Below are 14,117 nucleotides of genomic sequence, written 5' to 3'. Positions count from 1 at the left end.
ACATACGCAAAGAGGCGAACGTGGAGCCTGAACGCCAATCACTGGGCTTACATCAGCATCCGAACCTAAACACACACAAGGGTGGTCAAGACACAAAGGTGGAAAAAGAAAAAGGGCGCCCGGAGAGATCAGCTCAATCTCCTGCCTACATACTTCATCTGGTATGAAGATCAGGGCGATGTAGTTCCCCTACGCAGGGACAAAGGATCTAGCCTAACCAGATAACAGAGGGAGACACAACACTAGGGAGACTACGACTCGAGCCTAGATGTTATCATGCAAATTCGTCCCTAAGTTAAGGTTTCTAGCTAAATGGCACGAGGGCCAACCTATCCTAAGCATGGCTCACACAGGAAGCAAGCCACACACACTCTTAACTTGCACAGGAAGCAAGCCAAGCAAAACCTAACTTGCACAGGAAGCAAGCCTAAACTAATCCTAACTTGCACAGGAAGCAAGTCAAACAATCCTATCTTGCACAGGAAGTAAGTCAAACAATCCTACAAGCACAGATAGCACACGCTATACACAAACAAGTGGCTCAAACAAGGGTTAGGTTTTAGTCAAGGGGTCATATCAACCTCGACAAACAAACCTCTGGAACTGGGTGAATGTGCTCTTAACCTTGCCATTGAGGGGCTAAGGTGAAGCAGATGAAAGGTGAGTGAAGGTAAGACTTCACAGCTCTTATCCCTGGCCTGGGAGAGCTTCAAGACAAGAATGTGTGGGTTCAGAAAGTGGGAACCCTTCTACACATTTAAAACTGACTCAACTGTACAATTGTACAAGATCTTGGGTTTGTATCTGAAATGCATCAACACAGTGGTGTGAGCAAAGCAGATGACACACTGAGTAGTGGGGGATAGATTGCATATCCCTACCTTCCACCAATTGCCTCTTCACTTAGGAGGTCTTTGACTCTATGCAAGGACAAAAGTAAACAGTCACAAACATTGCCTCTTAAGGAGGACTTCAGACAGTTGCCTGGCCAAGTAACAGGCCAGGTCTTCCAGACTACATGAAGTAAAGGAGACATACCTCAATGTAAATTGCTTATACAAGCAAAGCAAAGCAAAAAGTTCTCAAGGAACTAAGCAACTAAAGCACCTGAAACAGTCAAGCAGATGTTAGTATACAAGTCAGAGTTAAATCAAAATGAAGCAGACATCAACCAGTCCACCCAAGCAAGTGGATGTGCAAGGCACAAGGCTTATGGCATGTGAGACAAGCCACCTACAAAACAAAGAGGTTAGGCAATGATACTTGGGTAAGCTCAGTCAAAAGAATTGGTCTTAATGGCCATTTGATGGTCAACCTGAAAACACAAGCTCAAAGGTGAGTAACAGGACCACTAGGGCCAGCCTAGGGTCAAACATGAATGAAAAAGTCAAAACAGCAAGCAATGCCCAATCAAAATCAAGTTCAAACATTTAAGAAACAAACCCAATTGGTTTCATGTTCATATCAATCATCATCATCATTTCATGAACAATTTAGGTCAAGGTATAGCAAACAGAAGCTCATAGAAGTCAACAGAAAGACTTAACTCAAAAGCAAACCACAACATTTCCAAAAATCACCAAATAAATCATGATCAATCCTAACACATAGCATGGTAAGCATGTCAAATTTCATCTCATTTGGACAAGTGGAAGGCAGTCAATGAAAATCAGAAAGTCAAGGCAATTTTGAACATGCTCAATGAAGTCAACCAAACATGCATCAACTTAGAAAAATCATAAGTCAAAGATGGTGTATGATAAATGAATGGGACTAAAACCATGGCAAAGATGAGGATGTCTAGTTATCACATGTAAAATTTCATGTCCATCTAATAAAGTATGAAAATTTCACAAATGAAATGGGAACATGTGTCACACAAAGTCAACATTTGACTAGGCAAGGGAGAAAATCTCAAACAATTAGGAAATGCCACAAATAATTCTAAGAAAATTCACATGTAAACTAGACATACAAGGGTAGGTTCATGCAAAATTTCAATCCATTTTGAGGTCAAGAAGCATGGTAATGAAAATCATGAAGTTGGACATCAATGGTGTGACACAAATTGTCACACCCTAATTCAAAAAATCATAACTCACAAACCACAAATGATAAATTCACAAACTCTATACCAAAATCACCATGAGTATGTCTAGTTTAAACACAAAAACTTTGGGAGCCATTGGATACATTCTCATCATTTCACAATTGATTTGGCAAAGTGTACAAAATTTGGTCACATGTCACAAACCCTAGCAACATTTAAAAACCACTCATCCAAAAATTCTGGAAAAATAATGATAAAAAAGTAGAGGTCATGATGAACACAACACAAAAAATCCCATTCAAATTGGATTAAAATTGAAGCATTTGTGATTTTTGTAAGATGGATGAATCAAAGTGAAATAATTGGAAAAGAAATAACTTGTTTCAATGTGTCACATGCCACGAATGGCATTTTTGTAAATAAGCCGTCCACTAATCAAAACGACCGTGTTTTGGTCCAGGAAATGAAATGAGCTGATTGGCTGTGAGGGGTTTGGAATAGTAAAGCCATGCGCATGAGAGAATGAAGTTCTGGGCATTGCAAATTCTAGGGTTTTACTGTAGCAAACAACATTCCTTCATCATTTCAAAAACAGCAAGAGCATTTGTTAACCAAAATAGACAAACAACCTATCAACATGATCATCTCATCATATACAACAACAAACCAACAACCATTTTCATCAAATCAAATTAAACAAAAAGGCAAAAGCAAAAACAAGTTTAGATGTGAAAATTCAACTCAACATAACTTGCAAAATAACAAATCATTTTCTTTGATTCAAAGTCTAAACTGCTCATGGCAAGGAGGTCTACAAGATGCATATCAGGGTTTTGGAAAAGGTTGAAGTCGAAAACTCACCTAGTTTTGAAGACAGTCGTGGTACAGTGGTTCGTTGGTGTCCAATGGCTGAAACAGATGCTTTAGAACCTCCCCAATGATGACTGATGCAAAGGACTTAGCTCATGGAAGCTTGGCAAGGCTCAGACCATGAACTGTCATGATGAGTGCTTGGTGAAAACAGTCGTGAAAAACTCCTTCCAGTTGGAGGGAAATGGTTGTAATGTGCTCACAAGGTTGTTTTGATGATGTTTTATGCAAGGCCAAGTTTTGTTCTTTTAGGAAGTGTTGGACAGGTTTTTTTGAAAAAATGTGAAAGATGCAGTTTTTTAGAATGAGGGATTTCTGTGTTGCTATGTGTTTTTTGCTGCTAGTTGTGTTTCAACATGATGTTTGGGTGTAGTTTCAAGCAAAGCCAGGTTTAGTCTCCTTGGAGTTTTCTGAACAGGTTTTTGTAAATGCCAAGCATGAGTTTTTAGAAGATGAATGAGGGTGGTTTGTGTCTGCTATTAATGTTTAATCATGACAGAAAATGATCATGATATCTGCTGTGTTGGTGAAACAAATCCATGGCCAAACTCATTGGAAGTCTTAGACAGCTTTTTGGAAAAATGGCCAAAAGTGAGGCTTGAGAGAAATGAGAGAATCAAGGCTTTTCTACTGTGTGTTGGCTGCTACTTGCTTAACAATGATGGATGGATGTGGAAACAACAAAATGCCATGCTTAAGTTCTTTTGGTTTTGGGACAGACTTTTGCACAAAATGAAGGTTTTTTAGGATGAAGGATTTCTGGTTTTTTGCTATCAAGTGGCTGCCAACAGAGTTCAAAATGATGAATGATGGAGGAAAAAGCAAAGCAAGGCTAGGCTCAGGTCTCTTTTGGAAGTTTGGACAGATGAGAGAAATAGGGGCAAGGGTTTGGTCTGTGGTGTTTGACAGGAAGTTTGAAATGCAAAAGGAATAGCAAGGTAAGGTTTTAGAATGCTATATGCAGCTGGTTATGTTGGCTAGCTGTTGGTTCAAAATGACGAGTGGAATGTGAAAACAGCCATGGCTAAGCTCAAGCTCATTGAGTTTTGGGACAGGCTTTGTAAAATGGCAAGGATGAGGTTTTGGAGAATGAGTGAGAGGTGTTTGGAGTTTGACAGGTTTCTTCAAGATGCCAAAGCAAAATCCATCTTTTAGGGAGTAAGTGAAGGTGGCTTGGTCTGCTGCTGTTGGTTGGCAAGGCAGGGTTGTCACTTGGTTCTTTGGTGTTTTGCAGACAGTCTCATAAAAGCTAAAGCAAAAGATGAATGCAGTTTTCTTTAAGCAAAGCCAAGCCAAACTCTTCTTAATTCCTGGGACAGATTTTGTAATTTTATCAAAATGCCAAGTGAGAGAGTTTGAATGAGTGAGTTGGTTGGCTTTTGCTGGTGCTGCTGTCATTTGTTCCTCATGACAGAAAATCTCCCTAAAATCTGTTGTTGGAGGTCCCAGGCATGGTCATGGAAAGATGGATAGATAAGGTACTGAACCAAGCCAGCTCTTTTGAGTTTGACAGAAAAATGCAATGCCAATAGCAGGGTCTGTTTCTTTTTTTTGAAGTTTTTTTTGACAGCTTTTGGTCAAAATGGCCAAGGATGAGCAGTTTGGTTGAGTGAAGTCTTTTGGCTTTTGCTGGTTTTGTGATCACAGGAAAATGATATTAAGGTATTCTCAAACTAGGCCATGCTATTGGACATTTCCTTTTTGTTTGGCAAGGTTTGGTTCTTGGGAATTCTTTTTGACAGCCCTTCTTCTAATGCCAAAGTAAAGTGGATAAGATCATCCCCTGCTGCAATGTGTTTTGCCTGCTATTAATGTCCTCATGACAGGAAAAAGAAAATGATAATCAAAGCTGTTATGGTCATGGTACAAGGCATTGTTAGAAGTATGGAGTGGAAGTGCATTTGTCCTTTTTCCCCAATTTCAAGCAAATTAGTATGGCCTCTTTTCTGTGGTTTTAGGCTGCTAAATGAAGCTTCAAAATGACAGCAAATGATGGTTTAGATTTCTGTTTTTAAGAGTACAAGGCAAGGCATGGTGGATGGTATGGACAAGTATGGTGAAATTGTACCTTTGCAATTTTCAAGCAAGTTAAAGAATGGCTTCATGTACTGCATAATTGAGCTTGCAAACATGTTTTAAATGATATTTCTGAGCTGTTCCAATTGGCCAAATGTTAAAAAAAATGTTTATATCAAAAAGTCAACTCTTGGTCAAACTTGCACTTAAATGAGAAAAGTCAAAATATGCCATTTTGATTGGTGAAGTTTTGGCTCATGAAATTTATATTTTTGGAAAGAGGGGATCAAATGTGTCTTGTAGGAAAAAACCCCACCAAAATTGGCCAAACGGTTTGAGAGATATGGCCTTCTGAAGTTCAAGATTTTCTGAAATCGATTCGATCATAACTTGCCAACCACACATGGGAATTAAGAGTTCTAGGACTTTTTGGAAATGGGAGAACAAGATCTTCAACTTTCATGTTGGGCAAAAATTCATTTGAGGCTTGTATCATGATGTAAGTTTGAGGATCAAGACTTTCCATTTTTGGCAAGTTTCAGTTACAGGTCCAGTTTCCATTTTTGGAAATTTCTGATTTGGCTTCAAATTCTTCCATGATGGTGTTTGGCATGATGTATGATGACTATTTGGACATGAATGAACTCTCACAAACCAATTCCAATCATCCAATCACTGATTAAATGGACAGTTGACCAACAGTTGACTTTTAGGGTTTCTGACTGATTGTGCATTGACTGATGACTTCCAAACCCTAATTCCTTGAGAACTTGACTTCAAATGATGTCCCAAGTTGTACGAACTCTTGATTATTGATCATGGTGCCCAAATTCCACAAGAATGGCCACCATCCACTGCTTTGACTGACTGTTGACTTTCTTTGACTTTTGACTGTCTACGTGTGAACTGATGACCTCTGAGCCTTCAACCCTTGCCTTGAACACTTCAAATGGACCACCAAGTCATGTGAACTTGTTGGACAAACCCTAGGGCCTTGGTTCCTTGAGAAACACCTTTGCTTGATTGACTGACTGATCTCCTGATCAGTTTGACCTAATTTCTTGATTGGCTTGCACTTGAGGCAAAAGAGGCAATGCAATGCTATGCAATGGATCATGATATGCGATGACCTAATATGAAAATGTATGCATAATGATAGGTGCAAATTTGAGGTGCTACAGCTGCCCCTATTCAATCAGCTGGGAACCCGAACGGATGATAGCAACGGCTGTCAGACTTTCAGGGTAAACAGGGATTGAATACCAAAGAACCGTAGAATTTGCACAGTACTGGATATGATACAAAAGAACCACGTCATTTACCGATGACAAACTGCATGACAGCTTCAGAAAAAGCAAAACCATTTACCGATGGTTGGAGAACTGGAAACTTGATATTTACCGATATCAACTTCAGCACGACCATTTACCGATGGCGGCTGGGGAAAACAAACTTCTGAAAAGCAAAACCATTTACCGATGGTTAAAACTTGATATTTACCGATATCAACTTCAGCCAGACCATTTACCGATGGCTGCTGGGAAACAGGTTTAATGTAGAAAGGAAGCAAGACCATTTACCGATGGTGGCTTCAAAGAAACTGGACATTTACCGATGTCAACTTAACAAGACCATTTACCGATGGCTACTGCAACTGGGAACTCGATATTTACCGATATCGAAGAAAAACCGGGCCATTTACCGATGGCATCCCCGCTTGGGGAGGAACAAAAAATCTTTGTTGTGGTACCAGACAAGACGTTTACCGACGACTTCTGGGGATTTTGATTTTATTAGCAAGAGAATAAAGAATGACCAGACATTTACCGATGACTGGGATGAGACTCGATGTTTACCGACATCGAAAGATGATGTTTACCGACATCCAAAGAATGACCAGACATTTACCGATGACTGGGGTGAGACTCGATGTTTACCGACATCGAAAGATGATGTTTACCGACATCAAAAAGAATGACCAGACATTTACCGATGACTGGGTGAGAACTCGATGTTTACCGACACCGAAACAATGGCGTTTACCGACACCAAAAATGACCAGACATTTACCGATGACTGGTGAGACTCGATGTTTACTGACACCGAAACAATGGTGTTTACCAACACCAAAAAATGACCAGACATTTACTGATGACTGGAGAGAACTCGATGTTTACCGACACCGAAACAATGGCGTTTACCGACACCAAAAATGATGACCAGACATTTACCGATGACTGGAGAGAATACTCGATGTTTACAGACACCGAAACAATGGTGTTTACCGACACCAAATAAAATGACCAGACATTTACTGATGACTGGATAAAATACCCGATGTTTACAGACACCGAAACAATGGTGTTTACCGACACCAAATAAAAACACACGCGGGTGTTGGCATGACACTTACCGGTATCACAAGAACGACATCTTAAATATGTCAAGGCAAGGCTGATCATTTGCTGGGGGTCTCACTGGGGAGAAACAAACTTTCTGTCGCCATCGGGTGAGGAAATAAATCTCTATGGGGATATCAATCCTGAATGCTGTCAAGAGCAACTGTAGCAGACTTGCTGTGCTGATGTTGAAAGAAATGATCCGCCTCTGCCGGGGATACGGTCTGGTGAAGTTAACACATGAATGCATATGTTTGAATTTTTCTATGGCGTAATGCTCCATATTGAATGGAAATGCTACGCGATTTTTGAGGATGCAATGATTACTACATGCAAAATGCAAAATGATGAAAAACTCCGGCTGGGGAGCCACAACTGATTGGGTACTCCAACTCTGTGGGGAGACTCTGACTGAGGAAATACTCTGCGGAGAACTCTGCTTGGGGAATGGTACAGCGACTTCACTGGGAGAAAGACTCAACCCACCTTCAGATAGGATAAACCCCGCTTGGGAGAATGTCTGTTACTCTGCTAGGGATAACCCACGCGATCCATAGGTAGAATCAACTCAGCTGGGGATGCAGATATCAGTCTACTACAAAAATCCGTCCAATCCACTGGTAGGACGAACTCTGCTGGAGAAATAAATACTACTCCACTAGGGACGACCCAACCAATCCATATGTAGGAGAATCACTGCTTGGAGATGTATTTCATGAGACCCGCTCCACTCGGGGAACTTGCTGAGGAAAAACCACGCCATTCTGCTGAGGAGAACAATCCTTAGATTTGCTGGGGAAAGAAGGTACTGTCCACAGGTATCTCTGCAGGGGAAAATAATTCTGATAGCTTCAATACTGGCTTGGGCTGGGGACGTCCTCCACCCTGAGAAACATCCTGCCCCTGCCCCTGCTGGGGACGTGACAACCTTCAGGCTTGCTGAGGAGACAACGATCTTGAATCTGCCAGGGAGATCACACTCTCAATCCTCTGGGGAGATACAGCTTGTTTGACAGGGACATCGGTCGACTCGTCGAACACTGGTGTCCATCATCCACCCATAGTGTTGACCTTTCCACTTTTAAGAACTCCCAGACTCTTCTGGACTTTTCTGCTCCATCATCTTGTATTCCCAACTCGGCCATACTTCGCGGGGATCGAACTCCTGATATTCATACAAACTTTCCAATCATCAGACTTTGAAGAGTCTTCTTGATTAATTTTCCAGGACCGTCGTCGTAATCCTTCACTGTCTTTTCACCGTTCAACTATCCCCTGCCCCTGGTTGGACTCTGAGGGGATCTCTTGTCGAAAAGGTTCAAATTACCACTGGTAAGTGAATGAAGATGTCTAACTGTACTTGCACCAGAGATCGTTAGATAAAAAAACGTGCCCCAGGTATGCCCCATGATAAGGCTCAAACAGCACTCTACTGGGGATGCCCCACAATAGAGCTAATAGGGACTTGGAGGGAGAAATGTTGCACTACTGGGGACATGAAGATGAACATCTTCAAACAACACTGCGTCGGGCAACTTCACTGAGGAGAGACCATACGAGGTTCTGCAGGACAAAGATACAGTCATGCTCGAGATACGAACAATTGTCTTATCTGTTGGTAATCATACCACCCTTGGGAGAGCACTGTGGATCTCCTAAGCATCCTTCCATCATTGTGAACGTTCGCTTTGTTTAAGAACAGTTTTTGTGAAAAATTTGTTTATTTTGAAAACAATGATACTTTATCAATTAAAACATGCAAAACGTTTGTTGAGTTGAAACAAATAAGAGTGCAAATAATTGGATAAAAGCTCAAATTGATGTGATGGAATGGTAGTCTGCAAAGGGCGAGACTCCATGGATCTGTACAAGTTTGAAATCGGTGATATATATTGGAGAGGGCTACATTGAACATAATGACCTTTCCTCTACCATTCTGAATTTTCGATGTATTCAGAGCTTCAGTCGACGACGAATCGAGAATTCCTGACGGATGACATATATAGAGCACAATCTTGTCAAGGTGCAGTTACTTGCCAAATCCCTAATTTTTGCCTAGATTGCCCCAGTGTGAGGTGTTCAATCTAGCGGGATGCAAATTCTTTTTTTTTTCAATGTCTCTAACTTTTGCCTGGATTGCCCTTTCGGGTTTTCAATCCACCGAGACGCTCCTTTTTGCCTAAGTCGCCCTTTGGGGTGTTCAACTTAGCGAGCTGTTTGATTTTTTTCTTTTTGTTTAGGCGAAGTATTTCTTGACTGCACCAGGATTCACAGGACGAGTGAACTTCTTCATCCATTGTAGTAAGTGTCAGAACACTGCCTGAAGAGGCTCTCTTGACAACATATGGACATTCATAGCTTGGGGGTTCACCTGCCCCTGGAATCGGGTACAAAAGACAAGACTTTCTTGAGCACAAGGTCACCTTCTCAGAACACACGAGGCTTGACCTTCTTGTTGAATGCTTTTTCACTCTCTGCTGATATGACTGACCATGACACATGGCAGTTGATCTCTTCTTTTGATCGAATTCAGCATCGGCCAACTTGGGACTTTGAGGGTGCTATTTCTCTTTTTTTTTTCTTTTTCTTTCTTTTGATTTCTTTCGATTTTGATTGATTTCTTTTTTTTGATTATGCACCCTCCTCTTTCTCTTTTTTCTCTTTTTTTTGATAATGCCCCAGTTGGCTGTTCTGCTGATTCTCGAGATGCAGCTGAGTGATCTTCTTCTCTTGCTCAAGAAGTCGGGAAATCTCGTCAGGAATCCCTTCAACATCATCTTCGTCCGCTTCGAATACAGGGAATTCAAAATTGGGAGATGACGTCCGATCACTATGTTCAATGGGTTTGAGAAACAACCTGCATAATGATTTGATATGAAAAGCTCTTTGAAAATCAAACAAGACAATCGTTATGCAGATGAAAAGATTGCTTTTATTCTTGTTTTTTAGGGTTTTTTGTGATCACCAATTTCATGCAAAAAAGCAAAAAGGGAAAACAAATGGAAAACAAATGTTTTAACATGAATTATTTGAATGAAAATATCATTGCACAAAATGTTGCCAACAATGTCATCACTTCTCCTTTTGGCATGGGAGAAGGGTTTTTAAACAAAGTGATTGTTACTCTGACTTATGAAAAAAACTGTAGAAAAGCCCACAGTGACCCAATTGTGGCAGACACCTTCAGGAATGATGAAATTGTTCAAATCCCCTGCGTCCTCTTCCAAGATAGCAGCATCCTTTTCTTCAAGTTGATCGTCATGGATGAATCCTCCACTCTTGAACAGACCTTGCTCATTGCATGCCCCAGAATAGTAGCCAATGCCAGCCCGGGATCGGTTAACCAGGAATAAATCCATCAACAGTACAAAGTCTGGCAAATATCTCTCTGAGTTCACAATTCTCTTGCTCAGGATGATCCATCAATCTGGCAGAGATGGCTCTGGTATAATACCGGCAAAGTGCGTCTTCAAAATAAATGAAGATCGCAGGGTCAGACCACAGGACAGGAGACCGGAACAGAACCTGCTGATGCAAATGATGCATGAAGTGTTTATGCATATGCTTGTTTTTATTTCAAAGGAATTCGAGGGTTTTATTTGCAAACTTTGAAATATTTAGCATTTTGATCATATATGAGAATATCTCCTCAGATATATCAGGTGAAAAAATTTTCCCGGTTTTTTCATGTTTTGAAATTTTTTGCAAATAAACTCCTTTGAGTTCCTTGAAAATTTTCTTTTTTTGATTTTTTTTCCTGATTTTTTTCATTGCGTTTCTTTTGAAAAATAAATATGCTATGATGCACATGATGCAGACTGGACTGGCTGGCGGTGCATCTCTGATCACAAAGTCGAAGCTTCGGTCTAAACTCAGAACCCAAATCCAACTTGAAAACCCAAGGTCAACTGAATATACTGTTGTCTGAACCCAAAGTCACCAACAGAACCATAAGTCACCAACAGTACCTGTAATGATGAACCCTTCCCCACTCACGGGTGTAGTCTAGGCCAGGGTAAGGTCAAGAGAAACGCAGGATAAACAACCCTTTCAAGAATATCATCCTGTGCACACCCGATGTATGCACCGATAATACCCCATCAGAGTCTGAACTGCTCGTGATATCAATGTTCCGCTAAGTGGCGTACACCACCCGCTTCCCATGAATCACTCTATTCCTAGGTTTCCTAGATTTCACTCATAGCCTGGGTATTGGGCCTTTTACCTCATAGAACTCCCACCCCAACAGAGAGAAACAGACAACACAGCAGATGAATAATGAATGAATGCAAACATTAATGCAAACAATAAATGCAAACAGTAAATGCACATATATACAATGAATGCAATAAATAACAGCACAAAGCAACCAAAACCCTAATCCTAGAGAGCGCTAGGAGAGACTCGCTCAGGGAAGATGGACCAGCATAGGTCAACTTCTCTATATCCCCAGCAGAGTCGCCAGCTGTCGCATCGCGCGAAAAACCGGCGGGAAAAGAAAGAAACAACAGAGCCGCCACCGTGCGTTATTTATCCCAAAAGAGGGAAAGGAAACGCTCAGAGTAAACCTGGAAAGAACATGGTCTCGCGACCAAAGAGGATGGGTGCGGGAGTCGGTTATGCGAAGGGAAGGTATTAGCACCCCTACGCATCCGTAGTACTCTACGGGATCCACGCACAAAAGGAAGGATAAACGGTTGCTAAACACTGCTCACACTCACACACACTGGCTGAAAGAGACACAAGAAAACTGACAAGACAGACTCGGCAGGACATCGTATCCTGGGCCTACTTAGTCTATCAGGCATAGACATCAGAGTCGGAGTAGTTCGGACTGGGGAAACGACACATGCTCGCTAGGATGTCGCATCCTATGCATACGTATCTTCTCGGACGAGAGAAGAATCAGAGCATTCGTAGCTCGGCTGACACGCACACAAACAAACAAGACACAGGCAAACGTGGAGCCCGACTGCCAATCACTGGACTTATATCAGCATCCGAACCAAAACATACGCAAAGAGGCGAACGTGGAGCCTGAACGCCAATCACTGGGCTTACATCAGCATCCGAACCTAAACACACACAAGGGTGGTCAAGACACAAAGGTGGAAAAAGAAAAAGGGCGCCCGGAGAGATCAGCTCAATCTCCTGCCTACATACTTCATCTGGTATGAAGATCAGGGCGATGTAGTTCCCCTACGCAGGGACAAAGGATCTAGCCTAACCAGATAACAGAGGGAGACACAACACTAGGGAGACTACGACTCGAGCCTAGATGTTATCATGCAAATTCGTCCCTAAGTTAAGGTTTCTAGCTAAATGGCATGAGGGCCAACCTATCCTAAGCATGGCTCACACAGGAAGCAAGCCACACACACTCTTAACTTGCACAGGAAGCAAGCCAAGCAAAACCTAACTTGCACAGGAAGCAAGCCTAAACTAATCCTAACTTGCACAGGAAGCAAGTCAAACAATCCTATCTTGCACAGGAAGCAAGTCAAACAATCCTACAAGCACAGATAGCACACGCTATACACAAACAAGTGGCTCAAACAAGGGTTAGGTTTTAGTCAAGGGGTCATATCAACCTCGACAAACAAACCTCTGGAACTGGGTGAATGTGCTCTTAACCTTGCCATTGAGGGGCTAAGGTGAAGCAGATGAAAGGTGAGTGAAGGTAAGACTTCACAGCTCTTATCCCTGGCCTGGGAGAGCTTCAAGACAAGAATGTGTGGGTTCAGAAAGTGGGAACCCTTCTACACATTTAAAACTGACTCAACTGTACAATTGTACAAGATCTTGGGTTTGTATCTGAAATGCATCAACACAGTGGTGTGAGCAAAGCAGATGACACACTGAGTAGTGGGGGATAGATTGCATATCCCTACCTTCCACCAATTGCCTCTTCACTTAGGAGGTCTTTGACTCTATGCAAGGACAAAAGTAAACAGTCACAAACATTGCCTCTTAAGGAGGACTTCAGACAGTTGCCTGGCCAAGTAACAGGCCAGGTCTTCCAGACTACATGAAGTAAAGGAGACATACCTCAATGTAAATTGCTTATACAAGCAAAGCAAAGCAAAAAGTTCTCAAGGAACTAAGCAACTAAAGCACCTGAAACAGTCAAGCAGATGTTAGTATACAAGTCAGAGTTAAATCAAAATGAAGTAGACATCAACCAGTCCACCCAAGCAAGTGGATGTGCAAGGCACAAGGCTTATGGCATGTGAGCCAAGCCACCTACAAAACAAAGAGGTTAGGCAATGATACTTGGGTAAGCTCAGTCAAAAGAATTGGTCTTAATGGCCATTTGATGGTCAACCTGAAAACACAAGCTCAAAGGTGAGTAACAGGACCACTAGGGCCAGCCTAGGGTCAAACATGAATGAAAAAGTCAAAACAGCAAGCAATGCCCAATCAAAATCAAGTTCAAACATTTAAGAAACAAACCCAATTGGTTTCATGTTCATATCAATCATCATCATCATTTCATGAACAATTTAGGTCAAGGTATAGCAAACAGAAGCTCATAGAAGTCAACAGAAAGACTTAACTCAAAAGCAAACCACAACATTTCCAAAAATCACCAAATAAATCATGATCAATCCTAACACATAGCATGGTAAGCATGTCAAATTTCATCTCATTTGGACAAGTGGAAGGCAGTCAATGAAAATCAGAAAGTCAAGGCAATTTTGAACATGCTCAATGAAGTCAACCAAACATGCATCAACTTAGAAAAATCATAAGTCAAAGATGGTGTATGATAAATGAATGGG

The sequence above is a fragment of the Lathyrus oleraceus genome, chromosome 5, assembly GCF_024323335.1.
Source record: "Lathyrus oleraceus cultivar Zhongwan6 chromosome 5, CAAS_Psat_ZW6_1.0, whole genome shotgun sequence".
NCBI classification, from domain to species: domain Eukaryota; kingdom Viridiplantae; phylum Streptophyta; class Magnoliopsida; order Fabales; family Fabaceae; genus Lathyrus; species Lathyrus oleraceus.
This window is presented reverse-complemented; position numbering follows the sequence as displayed.